This window comes from Pelobates fuscus, chromosome 2 (genome assembly GCF_036172605.1).
Source record: "Pelobates fuscus isolate aPelFus1 chromosome 2, aPelFus1.pri, whole genome shotgun sequence".
Taxonomy (NCBI): Eukaryota; Metazoa; Chordata; class Amphibia; order Anura; family Pelobatidae; genus Pelobates; species Pelobates fuscus.
In genome coordinates, this window is record NC_086318.1 from 333,267,039 (window position 1) to 333,286,076 (window position 19,038).

Here is a 19,038-nt window from a genome sequence, read left to right on the forward strand (position 1 = left end):
AATCAAAGTTACCCACAACCCATCAGTAAAATCAATCCCACAGAAAAGCAAACAGCAGACATCATGGCTGAGTAGAAGAAAATGGCACATGGAAGAAAATATTATAAATATAAATAAGGCAAGTAAAAAAGGGGGGGCAAGGGTGTAATCATTAAAATAGAAGAGGCACTAGGAAAAAACAGAAAAAAAAAAAACAATGACAGGGCCCCTTTAAGCCCCCAGACGCTGATGGTTGTTTTTTCATAAGGACACTACTCTAATTATCATTTGTACACAAACACTGCAGTTAGCAGTCACTTGCTGGACAATCTACTTCTGCATGACTGTACAGATTCTACCCAGGTCATTCACCCTTGTTTCCTGAAAAACACCATGAACTTTTTAACTATGGACAGACACTTTCCTGCTCTCAAGGTACACTTCCTGAGACTTTCCTCCGAAAAATAGATGCTTCCTATGAGATATCAGCAGAGAATCATGAAAAAAAAAAGTAAATTATAAAAAAATAAAAATAAAATCATGACCTCGCTGAACCCAATAGGAAATATTCAAATTCTGGCAACAGTGGAACAGTGGTTTGGATAAGTTAGCAACTGGTCCAATTAGACAAAGATAAAAAGCCTAATGAACATTCCAGCGGTTCTATGAAAAATGCATGGAATTAGGAATTACAAGCCCCAACGTTTCTCTGTCACTGTCTGTTCCTAGGCTGGGAAAAGACAGAACTACATAAGAATCCTATTACATAACGGCATACATCCAAGCACTCCCATGTGTCAGAGTCAAAACATGCCCCAGAAAATTAAAGCCCAGCTAAAATAAAAACCAAACAATCCAGAATGCTCCAAATTCTGTGCTGTGGGTGTCTTATTTACATGGCTGCAAGGGGAAGGGCTGTGGAACAAATCCCAGAAAAATATCTTCATGCATGCAACTGAAATATAGCACAATGCTTCCTTTGTTACAATAAAAAAAATGATGCAATTGTTCTGCATTCTAAACTAGAATAATCCAAGTGCAATTAAGGTAAAGGTCTACAGAGGAAGATGTGTGCATTGTACTATGTACACAAGAAAATGGCCTTTTAAAATTGTCCTGGCAATAGGCTTTTTTTCCGTTAAAGGGGAACACAAGTCAGTTGAGCAAGGATCAGATAACTGACAGTTGCACATTCTTTCATTCACGCTGAGGATGATTTACAGAGGGCAGCTCAGGGCTGCAGCAGACACGTGAGTCAGCAGGAGCAGCTGCCTGTAGGAAACTGCTGACAAGCTGTATTGTTCTCATACACACAAACCATTACACACACACACATCCACACACACATCAACCTCATAAATAAAAGATGGGTGTATGTAAATTGGTCACACTAGCAACACCTCGCTACTCACAGTCAGGGCTGGACTGGGAATACAAAGCAGCCCTGGAAAAAATGTATGCCAACCCTATAAGACATTGTGCCACGTAGTGTGTATATGTATTTTATAGATAATCTATATATAGAAATTATTCAATCATCTGGAGTAGCAAGACATAGCCATATTTTAAATGTTACAAAATATATTTAACATTATCATTGAAGATAGATAGATAGATAGACAGACAGATAGATAGTATAAAAGTTAAATTATACAGTAAGCATACTCACATGCAGGCACAGACAGACAATCTCACTGACACAAGCACACAAGCTCACCATACACAGGCTCACAGACAGGCAAGTTCATTGACACACAAACTCATTGACAGAAAAACACAAACAGTCTCACCGCCAGACAATCTTACTGAAACACAATATCACTGACATACACAGACAAGCTCACTGGTACACAAACACACCCACACACTTAAAGGGACACTATAGTCACCTGAACAACTTGAGCTTAATGAAGCAGTTTTGGTGTATAGAACATGTCCCTGCAGCCTCACTGCTCAATACTCTGCCATTTAGGAGTTAAATCCCTTTGTTTATGAACCCTAGTCACACCTCCCTGCATGTGACTTGCACAGCCTTCCATAAACACTTCCTGTAAAGAGAGCCCTATTTAGGCTTTCTTTATTGCAAGTTCTGTTTAATTAAGATTTTCTTATCCCCTGCTATGCTAATAGCTTGCTAGACCCTGCAAGAGCCTCCTGTATGTGATTAAAGTTCAATTTAGAGATTGAGATACAATTATTTAAGGTAAATTACATCTGTTTGAAAGTGAAACCAGTTTTTTTTCATGCAGGCTCTGTCAATCATAGCCAGGGGAGGTGTGGCTAGGGCTGCATAAACAGAAACAAAGTGATTTAACTCCTAAATGGCAGTGAATTGAGCAGTGAAATTGCAGGGGAATGATCTATACACTAAAACTGCTTTATTTAGCTAAAGTAATTTAGGTGACTATAGTGTTCCTTTAATGCAGCTGCTCCAGCCCCCAGCACCTCAGATTACAGACATCACACCTTAAATACCACTTTCCACTTACCTAATCAATGCCAGTGACATTCTGTAATCACCATAGTTCCTACAGACTGAATATCAAACAGAGGTTCTTCCAACCAACCATTAAAACAATACACAATCCAAAATATTCGAAAGAGTTCAAAACCGAAAGGCATCTGGATAAAAGCAGCCTGTTCAGCCCTTCCAATCTCTACTTAGACCAAGACGCAGAACTAAAACTGCCCTGGCTAAAACCTAGAATGAAATGCAACATCTCATGGGAAATGGCAAATATTTAGCCCTGATTCTCTTAGACATATCAGTTGCAAGACAGTATGAACTAGACAATGATAAGCATCCCTTGTTAATCACACCAATCAAGAAGTTCACTTGAGAAGTTCACCAAGATTTTTTTTTTATTATTCTTATGGATAAAGGAAGAAAAAAAATAAGATTACATATAGCAAAGACAAGAAGGCAGGAAAGTCGAATACGTAAACACATAAGAAAAAAAGATTGACATGTAAAAAAAAACAGCCTAAAATTAGTGTAATTAGTGGGAAGTGTGACAAACGTTCCTTCCCATGTACGTTTGCCATGATCTCTTGGACGAGTGTGGAAGCTGGTCTCCTGCCCACCGACTGTGGTCCAGGTCTGGGACACCGTTTGGGAGTTACCCTGCCCAGCCACCATTAGCAGCTATCCATGGGTGCCCCTGGTTTGACACTTTCCCTTTTTGCGAATGGAACCGAACTCTAGCTCCCTGGCGGCCGTTCGCATGAACCAAACCCATGAATAGTCCTTAGCGGTACTTAGCCGTGATGGCTATGGAACTAATTTCAGCATGAGGACTCCGTGGGGTCCCAGTCACCTCAGCTGGACTTAGCCGTGAATGTTATGGAACTGTTTTCGGCATGAAGAGACCATGCGGCTTCCGGACAACTTGGCTCATGGTTTTGAACCACTTTTAAATCCGCCAGGAGAGCTCTTTTTGGAGGGAAGGTGCCTGACAGGGGAACAAACGCTACCATAGAGCCAAGTGGAGCACCCCATATTGCGGCCGCAAGAGCTCCCGAGAGTTGACCGGCAAAAGCACCAAATGCCCTGGAACTATTTTGGACATAGGACCCCGTGTGTTTGGCGGTCAGAAATTTAACACAGTGGCATTTCCCCTACACTGCATGGATCTGAAAGCTACAACTTGGGCGCTCAGATCAGGGCTATTTGGGGATGTATTATTTGTGGGGTTATTTTATGTTTTGGGGTACTTTTGTTTTTATATTTTTGTGTTTGGCTCTCTGTTCCTGGGAGATATTAAGTTTACTGGTCTTTATCGCAATTATCTCCCAGGCCCAGAGATTCCTGGGAGGGGCTTGTGCTAATTACAATGGGGACCCTCTGCTGGGGTCTGTGCATAAAAGGCCGAGGTTGGCTCATTAAAATCCGTTGTACTCCCAGAACTATGTGTCGTCTAGTTACTGGGAGGGGAAGGGCTATAATCACTGCTCAGCACCTTGTTCCAGCTCGTGGAGGATTCGGCTGGGAAAGTCCTTGTAGCGACTAGAGCTCCCAGGACTGTGTGTCGTCCAGTCCCTGGGAGGGAATAGAGCTAGTCCCCTATTCTGTTCCAGGGCAGAGATGCTCCGGGAGGACCCCAGTCAAGCCACGGTGACTGGGACAGAAGTGCTGAAGTTTTTCCCTGCACCTCTTATATAACACTGCCTTTGGTTTACCCTAAATTCACAAAAAAATGTATGTGTTATTCCATAGCCAAAACCACCCCCTAGTTGATGTCATCTTTCCTTCCACTTTTGGCTTACTTCCTGTAGAGAAGCTCCCTGTACCCTGGCTGGGTACCTCCGCCAAGGACCGCTTCCTAGCTGGAACCAGGGAAAACCTCAGCACTTCTGCCCCAATTGCCAAGGCTGGCGAGTGGTTTTGGCTATGGAATAACACACAATTTTTTTTTGTGACTTTAGGGTAAACCAAAGGCAGTTATATAAGAGGTGCATTACAGTAAAATGTTAGTTTCAGAGCAGTAAACAAGGTCGGTCTACCTAGAATTTTAATGTTCAATATTTGCATTATATCACCAGGAAATCACATGGGACCTCAACACCAGATAGAGGCAGTTCAGAGGGACACTAATGGGGAATAATGGCAGAGTAAAACAAGCTCTACATACGGGGCATAAATGAGGTCATGCGCAGAAAGACATGAATCAGGAGACCTAGGTAGAGGGATACAAATTGAGAAAAAAAAGCAGGATACATAGGGAGAATAAGGGCAACTGGAAAGAAATGGAGGATATGATCAGAAAGGACACAAGGGAGGTGAAGGCACATGAGTATAAGAACACAAGGGGAAATATGGCCAAAGGGGCAAAAATGTGGAATATTGACATAGCGGTTCAAAGAGTAGTGAGGGGATATGGGCTGAGTGTCACAAATGGATGAATGGGGTATATGAGTAGAGGGACAAGAGGCAAAATGAGAGATAATTCGAGATTGTTTCCAAATCAGCTATGTTTGCCTTCATTTGGAATTTTCTGTTAATATTTTCTACAAATTATGGGATTAGCTGAAAACAAAAAACATGACAATTAAGTAACCGTGCAGTGCTTCTAATGAGATTTGGTTTTGGATTCGCCCTTGGATATCAGCGACCATAAGTGAAAATGTAAAACACAATGGATGGTTCTTAGAAAGGTATAACAAATTTTTTTTTTTTTTAAAAAGAGAGAGAAAACTGAAAACAGTTATTATGTCACTAGTTCTATCACACCTGGACTATTACTTACAATGATCACTCCAGATTTGCAGAAGTGGTTAATGTGTTTGGAGTCTACTGTGTTTGTGACAATTTATAAAAGTGAAAATGTCTGCAGCTTTTGCGATCTGTGTTTTCATATACCTTCAAAGTAAACATGCAGAAAAATATAGATTAATGTTTTCTGAGTATAGCTTCAAAATTGCTAAAATAAAAAAATGCAAATATGATGTTACCTTAAAGGAACACTATAGTCACCTAAATTACTTTAGCTAAATAAAGCAGTTTTCGTGTACAGATCATTCCCCTGCAATTTCACTGCTCAATTCACTGTCATTTAGGAGTTAAATCACTTTATTTCTGTTTATGCAGCCACAGATCGCCTCCCCTGGCTATGATTGACAGAGCCTGCATGAAAAAAAAAACTGGTTTCACTTTCAAACAGATGTAATTTACCTTAAATAATTGTATCTCAATCTCTAAATTGAACTTTAATCACATACAGGAGACTCTTACATGGTCTAGCAAGCTATTAACATAGCAGGGGATAAGAAAATCTTAATTAAACAGAACTTGCAATAAAGAAAGCCTAAATAGGGCTCTCTTTACAGGAAGTGTTTATGGAAGGCTGTGCAAGTCACATGCAGGGAGGTGTGACCAGGGCCGGACTGGGAACAGAAAGCAGCCCTGGAAAAAAAAAAATATTCCAGCCTTATAATTCATCGTGCCACAGAGTGTTTATGTTTTTTATCTCGATGTGCTTTGGGAGCTGTTATATTGTTTCTTACCCGCAGTCCCTCACTCCATATGATCCATGGGTATTACAGTGCTGTAATACCCACCCTCCAGGCTGACACACACAAGCTCACTACAGACAAGCTCCACAACGCACACAAGTTCTCTTACTCATACACATGCTCACTACAGACAAGCTTACTGATACACACAAGCTCACTACAGACAAGATCACTGATACACACAAGCTCACTAAAAACAAGCTCAATGACACACACACAAGCTCAGTACAGACAAGCTCAATGACACACACACAAGCACGCTACAGACATGCTCACTGACACAAATACAGACAAGCTCATTTGACACACACAAGCTCACTACAGACATGCTCACTGACATACACAATGTCCCTATAATCTCACTAACACACACTCAATCACAGTACAGACATGCTCACTGACACTCACACAGGCTCACACACACATAAGCTCACTACAAGCTTACTGACACACACATAAGCTCACTACAAACGCACTGAAACACACAAGCTCACTACAGACATGCTCACTACAAGCTCACTGACACACACACAGGCTCACACACACATAAGCTCACTACAAACTCACTGACACACACAGGCTCACATACACATAAGCTCACTACAGACATGCTCACTGACACATACAGGCTCACACACACATAAGCTCACTAAAAACTCACTGACACACACAAGCTCACTACAGACATACTCACTACAAACAAACTCACTACATGCTCACTGACACACACAAGCTCACTATAGACAAGATCTCTAAAACACACAAAAGCATAATACATACAAGCTCACTGCAAGCACACTGACACAAACAAGCTCACTATAAGCTCAGTGACACACACTCAAGCACAGTACAGACATGCTCACTACAAGCTCACTGACACACACATAAGCTCACTACAAACTCACTGACACACAAGCTCACTACAGACATGCTCACTGACACACACACAGAAGCTCACTACAAACTCACTGACACACACAAGCTCACTACAGACACGCTCACTACAAGCTCCCTAAAGCACACACACATAAACTCACTACAGACTCACTGACACACACATGCTTACTACAAGCCCACTGACACACATAAGCTCACTACAAGCTCTCTGACACACAACCTCACTACAGACATGCTCACTACATGCTCACTGACATACACAATGTCACTAAGCTCACTGACACACACTCAAGCGCAGTAGACATGCTCACTACAAGCTCACTGAGACACACATAAGCTATTGGTTGACATTATTTTTCACATGTTCTCTAGGGAAAAAGAAATGTGACATTAAATTTAAGGACGATAACTATCCCAGAAAATTGTGAACTACATCTGAACCTTTTATCTAATATTAAAAAAGGACTATTCACTAAGGTGTTTATTGGTGATTTTAAGATCACAATAGCAAAGTTGGGGAAAAAATTCAAATTCTATTAAAAAATATATATATATATTTTTTTACAACTTGGATATTTGTCCTAAGTATTGAAAGACAATTCATCAGCACAACTCACTTTTTATTAAATAAGCCCCTTAATATTTATATCAAAGGTAACATGCGTCCAACGGGTGATTAGAAAATAATTATTAACTTTTTAGGTTTTTCTACATCTATTAGTGTCTTAAAGGAACACTCCAAGCACCCTAACCACTACAACCTGCTGGGACTATTGCTAAGTTGGAAAATTTGTCTACATCATCTAATACCATAAACAAATGCTTTTTAACAACTACAGACCTCTGTAGTGGTTATGGTGCCAGGAGAGCCCTGCTGCCATTCATCACTAAGGTGTCAAACTTTTTTAGCATGGATTGACATTTGTCTAGGTTTTACTGGGCGCCTATCACGCAACTGTTACATCTGGTATTCTACAGCAGGAGAAGCCATATTTCATTGCTTAGAACAAACTATGACTGGAGTCATAAGTTGAGAGTATCAGTGCTGTCCTCAATCTGCATGGTAGCATGCTGTAGTAGTTGTGGTATTTGAATCAATTTAGAATTTCAGTTTACGGTTTACTATAAACTGGTGCTTACTGTATATACTCCACAAAGTTTTATTATTTAAACCAGGGCTGCCCAATAGGTAGATCCCCAGACGTTGTAGTTCTACAACATCTGGGGATTTACATTTTAGACAGCCCTGATTTAAACAGTGGATTGTCTGAAATTCACAAGTGTCCCTTTAAATTTAAAGTCTGTGTTAAATTCCTGTCAATTGTCAGTTTAATGAAAAAACCTGCCAGTGTTTTCCATAGGGAATAATTCACACACATAAGCTCACTACAAGCTCTATACATACATACACACACACACACACTACAAACTCACTGACACACACTGGATCACTACAAGCTCTATACACACACACACACACACTGGATCACTACAAGCTCTATACACACACACACACACTAGATCACTACAAGCTCTATACACACACACACACACACACTGGATCACTACAAGCTCTATACACACACACACTGGATCACTACAAGCTCTATACACACACACACTAGATCACTACAAGCTCTATACACACACACACTGGATCACTACAAGCTCTATACACACACACACATTGGATCACTACAAGCTCTACACACACACACACACACTGGATCACTACAAGCTCTATATACACACACACACACACACACTGGATCACTACAAGCTCTATACACACACACACACTGGATCACTACAAGCTCTATACACACACACACACTGGATCACTACAAGCTCTATACACACACACACTAGATCACTACAAGCTCTATACACACACACACTGGATCACTACAAGCTCTATACACACACACACACACACTGGATCACTACAAGCTCTATACACACACACACACACACACACACTGGATCACTACAAGCTCTATACACACACACACACACACTGGATCACTACAAGCTCTATACACACACACACACTGGATCACTACAAGCTCTATACACACACACACTAGATCACTACAAGCTCTATACACACACACACTGGATCACTACAAGCTCTATACACACACACACACTGGATCACTACAAGCTCTATACACACACACACACTGGATCACTACAAGCTCTATACACACACACACACACACACACACTGGATCACTACAAGCTCTATACACACACACACACACACACACTGGATCACTACAAGCTCTATACACACACACACACACACTGGATCACTACAAGCTCTATACACACACTATCAATCATGGGCTGCTTAGTGGATATATAATTGCCTGTAACTTCACTGGAGCTGGAGTGCAGTGTGAGCTTCCACTTCCTGTGTGAAAGGTCACCAGGGAGAGGCTGGGGGTGGAGCTCTAGTGCGGGGGCTGGATCTGCAGACTGTCAGTGCAGAGCTGGAGAGAAGCTGATTTTGTGAGAGAGTGAGAGAGACTTTCAGTGCTCTCTCACTCCTCTCTGCTGCAAACCAGCTGTCACCTGTTTCTGTTGCCGGCCTCTGGCAGCCTCACTGCGGCCATCCAGCAAACTTTCTGCCCCAGGCTCCAGCCCCAAACAAGAAGGTCAGAGGAGGAAAAAAAAAGTAATGTGCAGCACTGCCGGCCCCAGGAGCACCGGCCCACCGGGGAATTTCCCGGTGTGACTAGGGTTCATAAACAAAGGGATTTAACTCCTAAATGGCAGAGGATTGAGCAGTGAGGCTGCAGGAGCATGTTCTATACACCAAAACTGCTTCATTAAGCTAAAGTTGTTCAGGTGACTATAGTGTCCCTTTAAGGCTGAAACGTGGGTGGCAATAAGGTAATGATGGGTTCACGTTCTCAGACTAAGAAACAGCATGGAACGTGCAAAGGAGCACACAATGTAGGCTTTGCCTGCAGAAGAGGCAAACACTGTCCCTACTGTACCTAGAAAGTAGGGGGCTTCAACAAATTCCATATGGAGCTAGCTGCTAGGTACTTAGTGGTAAAGAGCTGGAAATACGGAGGGAAGGAGAAAAGATAGAAATCTGAATGAAGAAGCTGGATATATAAATGGGAAGAATCAGAAAACACAGGGGATGCTGGAAACATTGCTGAGCCTTGATGAATATATGGAAGCTACCTCCACTAATCTATAAATACCAATAAGGTACTAGTGAACAGACACTACGAATAGATAGAACAAGTTATTAATATTTGGTGGTATAAATCAACAATGTCAGATCATCACTGAAACTTTGGAAGACTTTATCTGTGCATCTGACCAAAGGATCACCACTATTTTAAGATGAAGAATTTATTTTTCTAAAAAGGCATTTTTCCACCTCATTTCTTAACATCTATTGCTCATCAGGATCCTTTTCTCTGACCCTCATTATTTCAGCAAAGGTTCTTTTTAAGTGCTTACACTCAGACTTCCCCTTGTTTATGTATTGCTTCAGCTGAGGAAGATCAATAACACCGAGCCTTTAATCAGAACATTTTACTTTATAGCATCTTGCATTTACTTACAGTATTAAATGTATATTATGTGAAGTAACATACAGTTAATGAACAGAGAGAAACATAATGCTCTGCGATCAGTACTACAGCACGCAGCAACACACATAGAAAGGGAACGTTTCACACACACAAAAAAAAAGAAAACTGTCCACATTCTTGTGTTCTAGGTCATTTAAGGCAGATGGATCAATCAAAATGTTGCTCTGGGGAACATTTTTTTTTTAAAAACCACAAAACTACACAACACAGAACTTCCTCTTTATTATTACTATAAGCTTATGAAACTGAAAGCGCCAGAATGTTATATACAAAAAATGAAGTTAGTCAGAAAAACAAGCTGTCAGAAAACATAAAGCACTCAATATTTGCAGCTTTTTGTCTTCATTGCAAGATGTTATTTTAAGAGAGACATTACAACCTAAAAACAAAGAATTGTATGAAACATACCAACCAAGCCTTTCAATGTACGCAAACTTTTTATTCACAGTGAATTAGCACATATTTAGCCAAAACAGCTGCTCTGAAAAAAAATATCTAACTTTGAGAATTTTTCCAATTTGTCTTTCAGACTAAAACGTGTAGTTGTCTCGTGAATTTAAAGGAACACTATAGTCACCTAAAATCCTTTAGCTAAATAAAGCAGTTTTAGTGTATAGATCATTCCCCTGCAATTTCACTGCTCAATTCACTGTCATTTATGAGTTAAATTACTTTGTTTCTGTTTATGCAGCCCTAGCCACACCTCCCCTGGCTATGGTTGACAGAGCCTGCATGAAAAAAAAAACTGGTTTCACTTTCAAACAGATGTAATTTACCTTAAATAATTGTATCTCAATCTCTAAATTGAACTTTAATCACATACAGGAGGCTCTTGCAGGGTCTAGCAAGCTATTAGCATAGCAGGGGATAAGAAAATCTTAATTAAACAGAACTTGCAATAAAGAAAGCCTAAATAGGGCTCTCTTTACAGGAAGTGTTTATGGAAGGCTGTGCAAGTCACATGCAGGGAGGTGTGACTAGGGTTCATAAACAAAGGGATTTAACTCCTAAATGGCAGAGGATTGAGCAGTGAGGCTGCAGGGACATGTTCTATACACCAAAACTGCTTCATTAAGCTAAAGTTGTTCAGGTGACTATAGTGTCCCTTTAACAATTCATGGTTTAGTGAATAACACTGAATATGTTTATTTGCTGCAGTGTTAATACCAGTATGCATTTGCTTTTGTCACACTGTGTGGGTAAACAAGTGTTTTACCTTTTGTGTTATAGTTAAGTTTGTGCATAAATAAATAAAAAACAAAACAAGAAGATATTTTCCCGAGAATAGATTTGTCCTTTTCAAAAGCCATCTCCTACACACGCTAGGAGAAACCGCTTGAATAGTTAGCCATGTCATTTGTAAGCCCCCCCTTCCCACAACAAACCAGGAAGAGGAACAGGAGTTTTGTTTATTATGTTACTAAACACATCAAAAAGGTATATGCTTACAGTTTACTTTACAAATCAATATAGAATGTGAAGGGTGCTTTTTAATGAATTAAAGTTCATCTTCATATATTAATCTAGTTTGGTAATTTAAAAGCTATGTAGTAGTATTCAAATGATAACCAATGTAACAACATAAAGTAGATGTTTTATGAAACAGAATTTCTAGTGGCAGACTTACAATGAAAGTTAGTGTAAGGTTTAGGACTTTAAAGGGCAACCATTACTTTTTTGGAAAATGACATGATATACCATTAACCCCTTAAGGACCAAACTTCTGGAATAAAAGGGAATCATGACATGTCACACATGTAATGTGTCCTTAAGGGGTTAAAAATTACCTAAAACAAACATTAACCATTATTCATGTGATGCTCCATTTTATTGTATTATATGAAAGATTTAGCATAACAATCCAGTTCAGTCAAGGCACAGCCAAGGCACACTTTGCAAATCAGGAAGAGAAACAGAAACACTATTGTTTATCCTCTTCTATGTATGCTTTCTTTGTGCTGACTGCCAGGTGCAAAGGATGGAGCTTAAACCAGTGACTGACATGGAGCTAAGATGGCGGCATCCCAGTTGGAGGATAAAGAGGTGAGGATTTCTACATTCAATGTTATCATTTACAGCTCACAAATACAAATTTGTTAACTATAGGGGATATGTAAACATAATATTAAAAATCCTTGGAAGCAATAGTTCCTCTTTAAATGGCGTGTCCTTTTAAAGACCAAAGAGGGAGTCCATGTTACAGTGCAGAAGCCATGTTAGGACTTGAGAAGACTGGATTAACAATTGTGAAGCAATAGGTATGTTCATTAAACAATAATTTGTGATTTTATGAAGAAACACAAACATAAGAAAAAGACAAGAAAGTAAAAGTATGACGAGAGAGGGGATAACGTGCAGAAATACCATTCAGTGGCAACAGGTAAATAGCCATTTGAACTGCAGGATTTTTTTGGGAACAGATAGAGAAACAATCCAAGTTTACATCATATTGAAGAAGCATAGAATGTTTTATCTCACAAACTATAACAGAAATACCGTAAAAAAGAATGTACATTAAATATCATGAAATGTATTTAAAACTTGAAGAACATTTTGTCATTAATTCTTTAAATATATCTAATCTAAAAAAAAATGTTAATTATTTTAGTTTTAATGGAGATTCATGCTACTTCACTAAAATGTTCAATAAAATATATATATTTAATATATTTGCAATGTCCAAGAAAACTGGTAAATTAATTAATATCACCAAAAAGTATCTTACAATCCTCAGAAAACATACTAGCAAATGCATTTCTTTTCTCTATCATGTATTTAGATTACAATCAAAATACAGAGGCTCATATGCAGTATTAAATCACTTTTTTTCTGAACAGAGAACTTTCAGATCAAAACTGGACATATGTACTTGCAAATTTAGAGAACTTTACAAACACACCAAAAATACGGAATACACCCCACCCTCGAGGAGAAAACATGATAGTACAAACAAAATATATTTTATAAAACTGGGAAAAAATGGAAAATAAAAATAAATAAACTTCAGGATACACGTTTACAAAGCGTCATGAGTGTATTTTATGGGTAGTTTTCCAAGAACCAAAACATCTCTCATCTTTAGTACTTAAAAAAAAAAAAAAAAAAAAACACAAAATACAACAAAATATATATCCAAATTAAAAAAATTTTTGTATTTCCTTTTGAGAAAACTGAATGGTAATTGTAAACATGATAATGAGGTACTACACTAAATGACTGCATTAAACAAGTCACAGCAGAAGGAAAAACAAACCCATTAGCTACATAATACATTTACCAAACGTTCTTAGTATTCAGATATTAATATAGTTATACAGCATTCTGAAACGTGAAGAAGCAACAACTAAGGTGAAGATACAATTTATATTGGGTTTTAGTCCAAATAATGGAGACAGACAATTGTATAGGAATATATTTTTCTTTAAAAAATATATCAATCAAAACTTACGTTTTATATTGTAAAAAAATTGTTTTAGCTGTGATGAAAGGCAATCTGAATCCTTTGTTCACTATGTTTTTTCGTGGATTATAATGACAATAAGGAAAGGGGGATCAATTTAGCCACAAAGCTTAGTCAGCCTTCTTAGCATTGACGCTGTATCCATTACTTAGTTGAAGGTCATCATTCATTTAGCCACTAATATTACTGTTAGACCCAAATGTACATTGTCACATTACATTACACAGCATAATTAGTTCCCAGACGCAATATGACTGAACAGTAAAAAAAATCTGAAAATAAAATAGCTAAACAAATCAAGATAAGACCTAGGATTGATTGTCTACATTCAGAAAGGCCATTCAAGAACAAAGAGACATTTTTGACGCCTTTGCAAATGCAGATATGTGATACGTAGTACTGTCTGATCGTTGTGAAAAAAATACAATAAGAAAGTCCGAAGAATAAGACTATAACACAGGTAACAAAAACATTATCTAATGAGAGAGGAAGTTTGCATTTTTATTTGTTTGTTTAGTTTTTGATCATTCCATTACTTAAGGAGTTGCACATGAATAACATTCACTTATACATACAAGCAGTGCAGAATGAAAACAAAGGTTTTACATTCAAATTTCGCCTTTACACTAAAAAGGCAGATCAAACGGATTTACACAAAAACACGCACCTTCCTTGAATAAACTAACTTTCTAGCCATTCGACATATGGAAATTGACTTACTAGATGAATAGTTATAGGGATTTCTATTATGTTCCTTAGATGAAAGTTTGTACACATCAGTAATATGCAAGTGTTATAGTCAACTGCTCATCTGCTGTTTAAATATCCACTAATTCTAAATTTAGAATTGGCTTCACAGGCAACAACAATCATTGAAAAATAATTGAACAAATAAAGCAAAGGAGTGCAGAAAATTCACATGATGCAATGTTCTTATTGAATAAGAAAACAGATTATTAATTACATTCATAAAAAACATTTCAGCAAACTAAAATGATTGTCAAGTTGCACTTTACAACACAGAATAAAATGTGCTCTGTATGGAGAATTCAGTAGGTATTATTATTAATTATAAAGCGCCAATATATTTCACTGATAATAAAAATTATTTTAAAAAAACAAAAAACACCAGTTAAATGAAACTAACTCACATTATGTTAACATTGACAAGAAAACATTGGATTAAATATAACAATACAATTCATTCTATGTTTTTTTTTTTTTTTTTAAATACATTTTACTACACTTGTGAAAATGTTAATTAAGGAGACTGTTGTGGTGTGTCAATACATAATCTTTCTGCAATGCTATGGAAATGTTATTTTCTCCCTCCACTAAGTGACATCACAAAGGAGGCTAAATAGCTGTTTTCATTAGTGACCTCTGACACTGCCTCTTTTGAGGTTTGTAGAAAAATACACTTTGCTCAGTGAGAAACATTGTGGGGAGTAGAAGTCTAGGAATTCTTTTTGAAATGCACACTAAGAGAAAAAAACAAAAAACTAACTTAAAGGATTTCATGAGATACTGTAGTAAATGTTGAAGAAAATCCATTCTTCGTAAAAAAATAAATAAACACAATGCAATATATACAAAAAAAAAAAAAAAAACAACAACAACAGAAAATCATGGTCACCTCCCAAGGAGTGACAGTCTAATCTTGTTTCCCATAAGGGAACATGTCCATCAAAAGCCATATTTCTGCTGAAACACACTGAGTTGGCATAATGCGTAAGAAATGATAACACTTAAAATGATCCCCACTGGGCAGATGGGTTTATTATTTATTTCTGTAAGTGAAAGTCATTATCATTTTCAGTTAAATACACTCAGCAGATGAAATCTACTGTAAAAATGGTTTGCACTGCTTTGGATTGAGCTGAGGAAACACATTTTGCTAAGGATGCAAATAGATTACATTTCAGGGGCACCCTTAACCCCACTGTCTGTATTTTAACAATACTGAAGAGAAAGTGACAAATGATCGTTTAAACCTAATATATACAGTCTCCTATAATAAGTATTCAATACATTTTATTGTAGAATAAAACCTGTAAAATAAGAATGGTTTAAATAATCATCATGCAATGTTTGAAGTATTCTGAACGTCAATATTTCAGTTTAATTTCCACTAGGACATCTAATTTGTATTGCGCGGTTAAAATAAAATTCAAGCTATGACATTGATTTTCCACTTTCTGGGCATCAAACCTCACATGAAGTCTACAGGAAAACCAAGATGTCTGCCCTTAGTGATGTTCTTTTGCTGACATAGGTAAAAAATGTAAACTGCATACACCAGAAGAAGTGATAGCGTTAAAAAGTATTATTACCTTTTTTTTATGTTTAATCAAGACCATTTATCAAGACACAAAAATGTGTTAGTGAAATCTTGAGGAAAAAAAAATAAAATAAATAAAATGGAATCTTGCAGTATAATCTACTTCAGAAAACACTTAAGAATAATCTGATTCACATAACAGCAGCTAAGTGGACACTAAAACCCAAACTATAAGAAGGCAGTTCAATGGGGATCCATTGCACAGAACACCACTTAACAACTCAAATTGGTGTCTCTCTGACTTGGCTAAGTGAGTTAAAGGACCAAAGTACTATCCTTTACCTGCATTTAAACAGGGCTTTATTTACAACCTAAAATGACAAGGGTTCCATTTTAAGACACAGGTCAATAAATAGTTACATCATGCCCTGTGCTTTCATGTTATTTTAATGCTAACTGTAGCATTATACAGTTATTACCACAAAGAGCAATGAGTTAAATTGTATCCAGCCATTCAGAGATTTCTCTTCATCTCTTTTACAATCTAGGTTGTTTTTTTCTTCCATGAGAGCGCTGACGTGTGCCTGGACTGGATAGATAGGTGGGCCAACCCTGACTGACGTCCCCCCACCACCTAGACAGCCATAGACATGTGTCAGCAGTCTCCTGAACATCAAGGTCTCTCAGAACTGTTCTGTCACAACACTCTCATCACAGAACACAAGGTGACCATAGCAAACAATGCTCTCAACATACGGACAGTCCCTGCCAAAGGAACACCCTTTAGACCTGGTCTCACATATTAACCATCCAATCCACGTGTCATCACACTCCACTGTTACCATATTTGGAGGAGCATCGTATTAATGTTACATAGTAAGTCAAATAAATATTTCCCTGTACACAGCATGCACCTCCTCTCCCTGATTAAATGTCTCCTGTTTGTGAATGGAAGAAGAAGGTGGAATGAAACCTGAAAGGGACACTTTAAATCTATTGTCCTCACATCAAAGACAACTTGTCCGTGGTCTCCAGACAATGCATACCGGCAGTTAGACAGCGAAGGGTTAACTAATATGGCACCAAAAACGGTCTCCAAACGTGACAGCTGCTTCTCTCTCTCCAAGCATACAAACAAGAGCCATGCTGGACGCATGAGTGCGCCTGCTGTGTGTATGACAACACGGCTCCTACATGGAACACAGCGCCGAGCAGGACGTTCCAGAATGCCCGGTGGCTGGAGCTGGGGGTCTTCCAGCACAGGGGGGCTCAATCAATGCACTGACTCGGGGCTCCACTACAAAACACGCAGAGAGACAGACTCGGAGCACTGTACATGCTCCCTACAGCCACCAGACATCGCTTAGTAAATATCACCCCCTGATATAATCAGGTGCCAGGGTCTCTTATACAACATTCTAAGAACTAGTCATCGTTGCAGGACTGGCTCATCCATAACAGCATGTATTGTTATTTTAACTCTGAGCCCATCTCCTCTCTGCAAAATTATAAATATTACAAATAACCCAAAAAAATAAAAAATAAAAAAAAAATCAATGTCCACACAAAGCACAGCATTGAAGAGTAAACACCATCCCTGATCCCCCAGCCCATGCACTCACCTTCCTTGCACTTTCAGTTCCTCTCTGCCAGCTGGGAAGCAGGTTGCATGTCGGCAGGTTTCCTGGATTCTCCTTGATAATGTGGTCTCACCAGCTCATCCTGGAAGTGAGTGCACCCATCACATGGCCATATGCTGGAGGCTGGAGCTAGCTTGCCTTGCTTGCTGGCTTGTTGTTGTTGTTGTCCCCAGGAGCCAAGGCTAGCTTCTCAATCAGGATCCACCCCCACCCCTTTTACGTGGGGCTTGTAAAGAGGAAGGCTTTGCAAGGGGAAACGTAGCTGTTGCTGCTGTCTTATTTGTGGTTGATATGTGTGTGTGTGTTTCTGTGTGTGTGTATGTCAGAGACTAGGCAGGAGTGACACAGCTCCCCCCACCCCTCCTTGACTTTTCTCAATTCCTTGGCTCAACCTAGTGCATTTTTGATTGCTCAGATGTACAAATATAGCACTTTCCCAGTGTATTTACGTATGCTTTTGCCAGGGTGACTTGCCTCCTCCTTCACCCTGATTGCAGAGCAGCGTGTGTGTGACTGCTATGTTTGTTGCTCTGTGAATGACCCGCCTACCACAACGTCCTTCTGCTTCACTCTACTTTATTGGTTGTTCAATGTCTTTCTAGTAGACTCACATGTGACACCTACAGGCCGCTTGTGGGCGGTGCATGTGACACACTGTCATGTATTGTTGATTGGTGTACAGTGAAAGCATTGTTTATTATTCGACACTAGTAATGTTTATTCGTGCCTTCGCAGACATTCGAGTGGGTTGCAAAACATGCTTCAAGTAATGCTTGCTCTGTCTTGTCAATAAATACATTTATATTAACCCATTCCTGGATGAGTTTTAGTTTATTGATTTGCTTTGTTTTTTTGTTTTGTTTTTGCTGTTTTTTTACACCGATAAAGGAATCAATTTATGAAATTCTTCATGAATTAGTTTTACCATTCATTTCTATCTGTCTTGTTTTATCTTTGCTGTTTAGAACAGAATGGGTTTTCTTTTGAGCCTATTTAAATATATATTTCACAAGAAAGGGCTTTTTGTCATCTTCTGTTCCTGTATGTCCAACTGATCTTGTTGCAACTACTGGTTTGCTAGTATAGTGTACAGAGCTGCGAAATGCACTGGCATTTTATAAATATAATACACATATGAACAACATTTTT

The 19,038-nt window shown here is 38.6% G+C and overlaps 1 protein-coding gene across 1 annotated transcript in view; it reads right to left on the reverse strand.

Annotated features, from left to right (window-relative positions):
* The window catches only part of BACH2 (BTB domain and CNC homolog 2), a 308,892-nt gene extending 290,491 nt beyond the window's left edge, over positions 1 to 18,401 (reverse strand). The window contains exon 1 of the mRNA XM_063441318.1: positions 17,872 to 18,401. The gene's annotated coding sequence lies outside the window, so the exon portion shown is untranslated. The remainder of the gene's footprint in view (positions 1 to 17,871) is intronic.
* Positions 18,402 to 19,038: the final 637 nt, after the last annotated feature.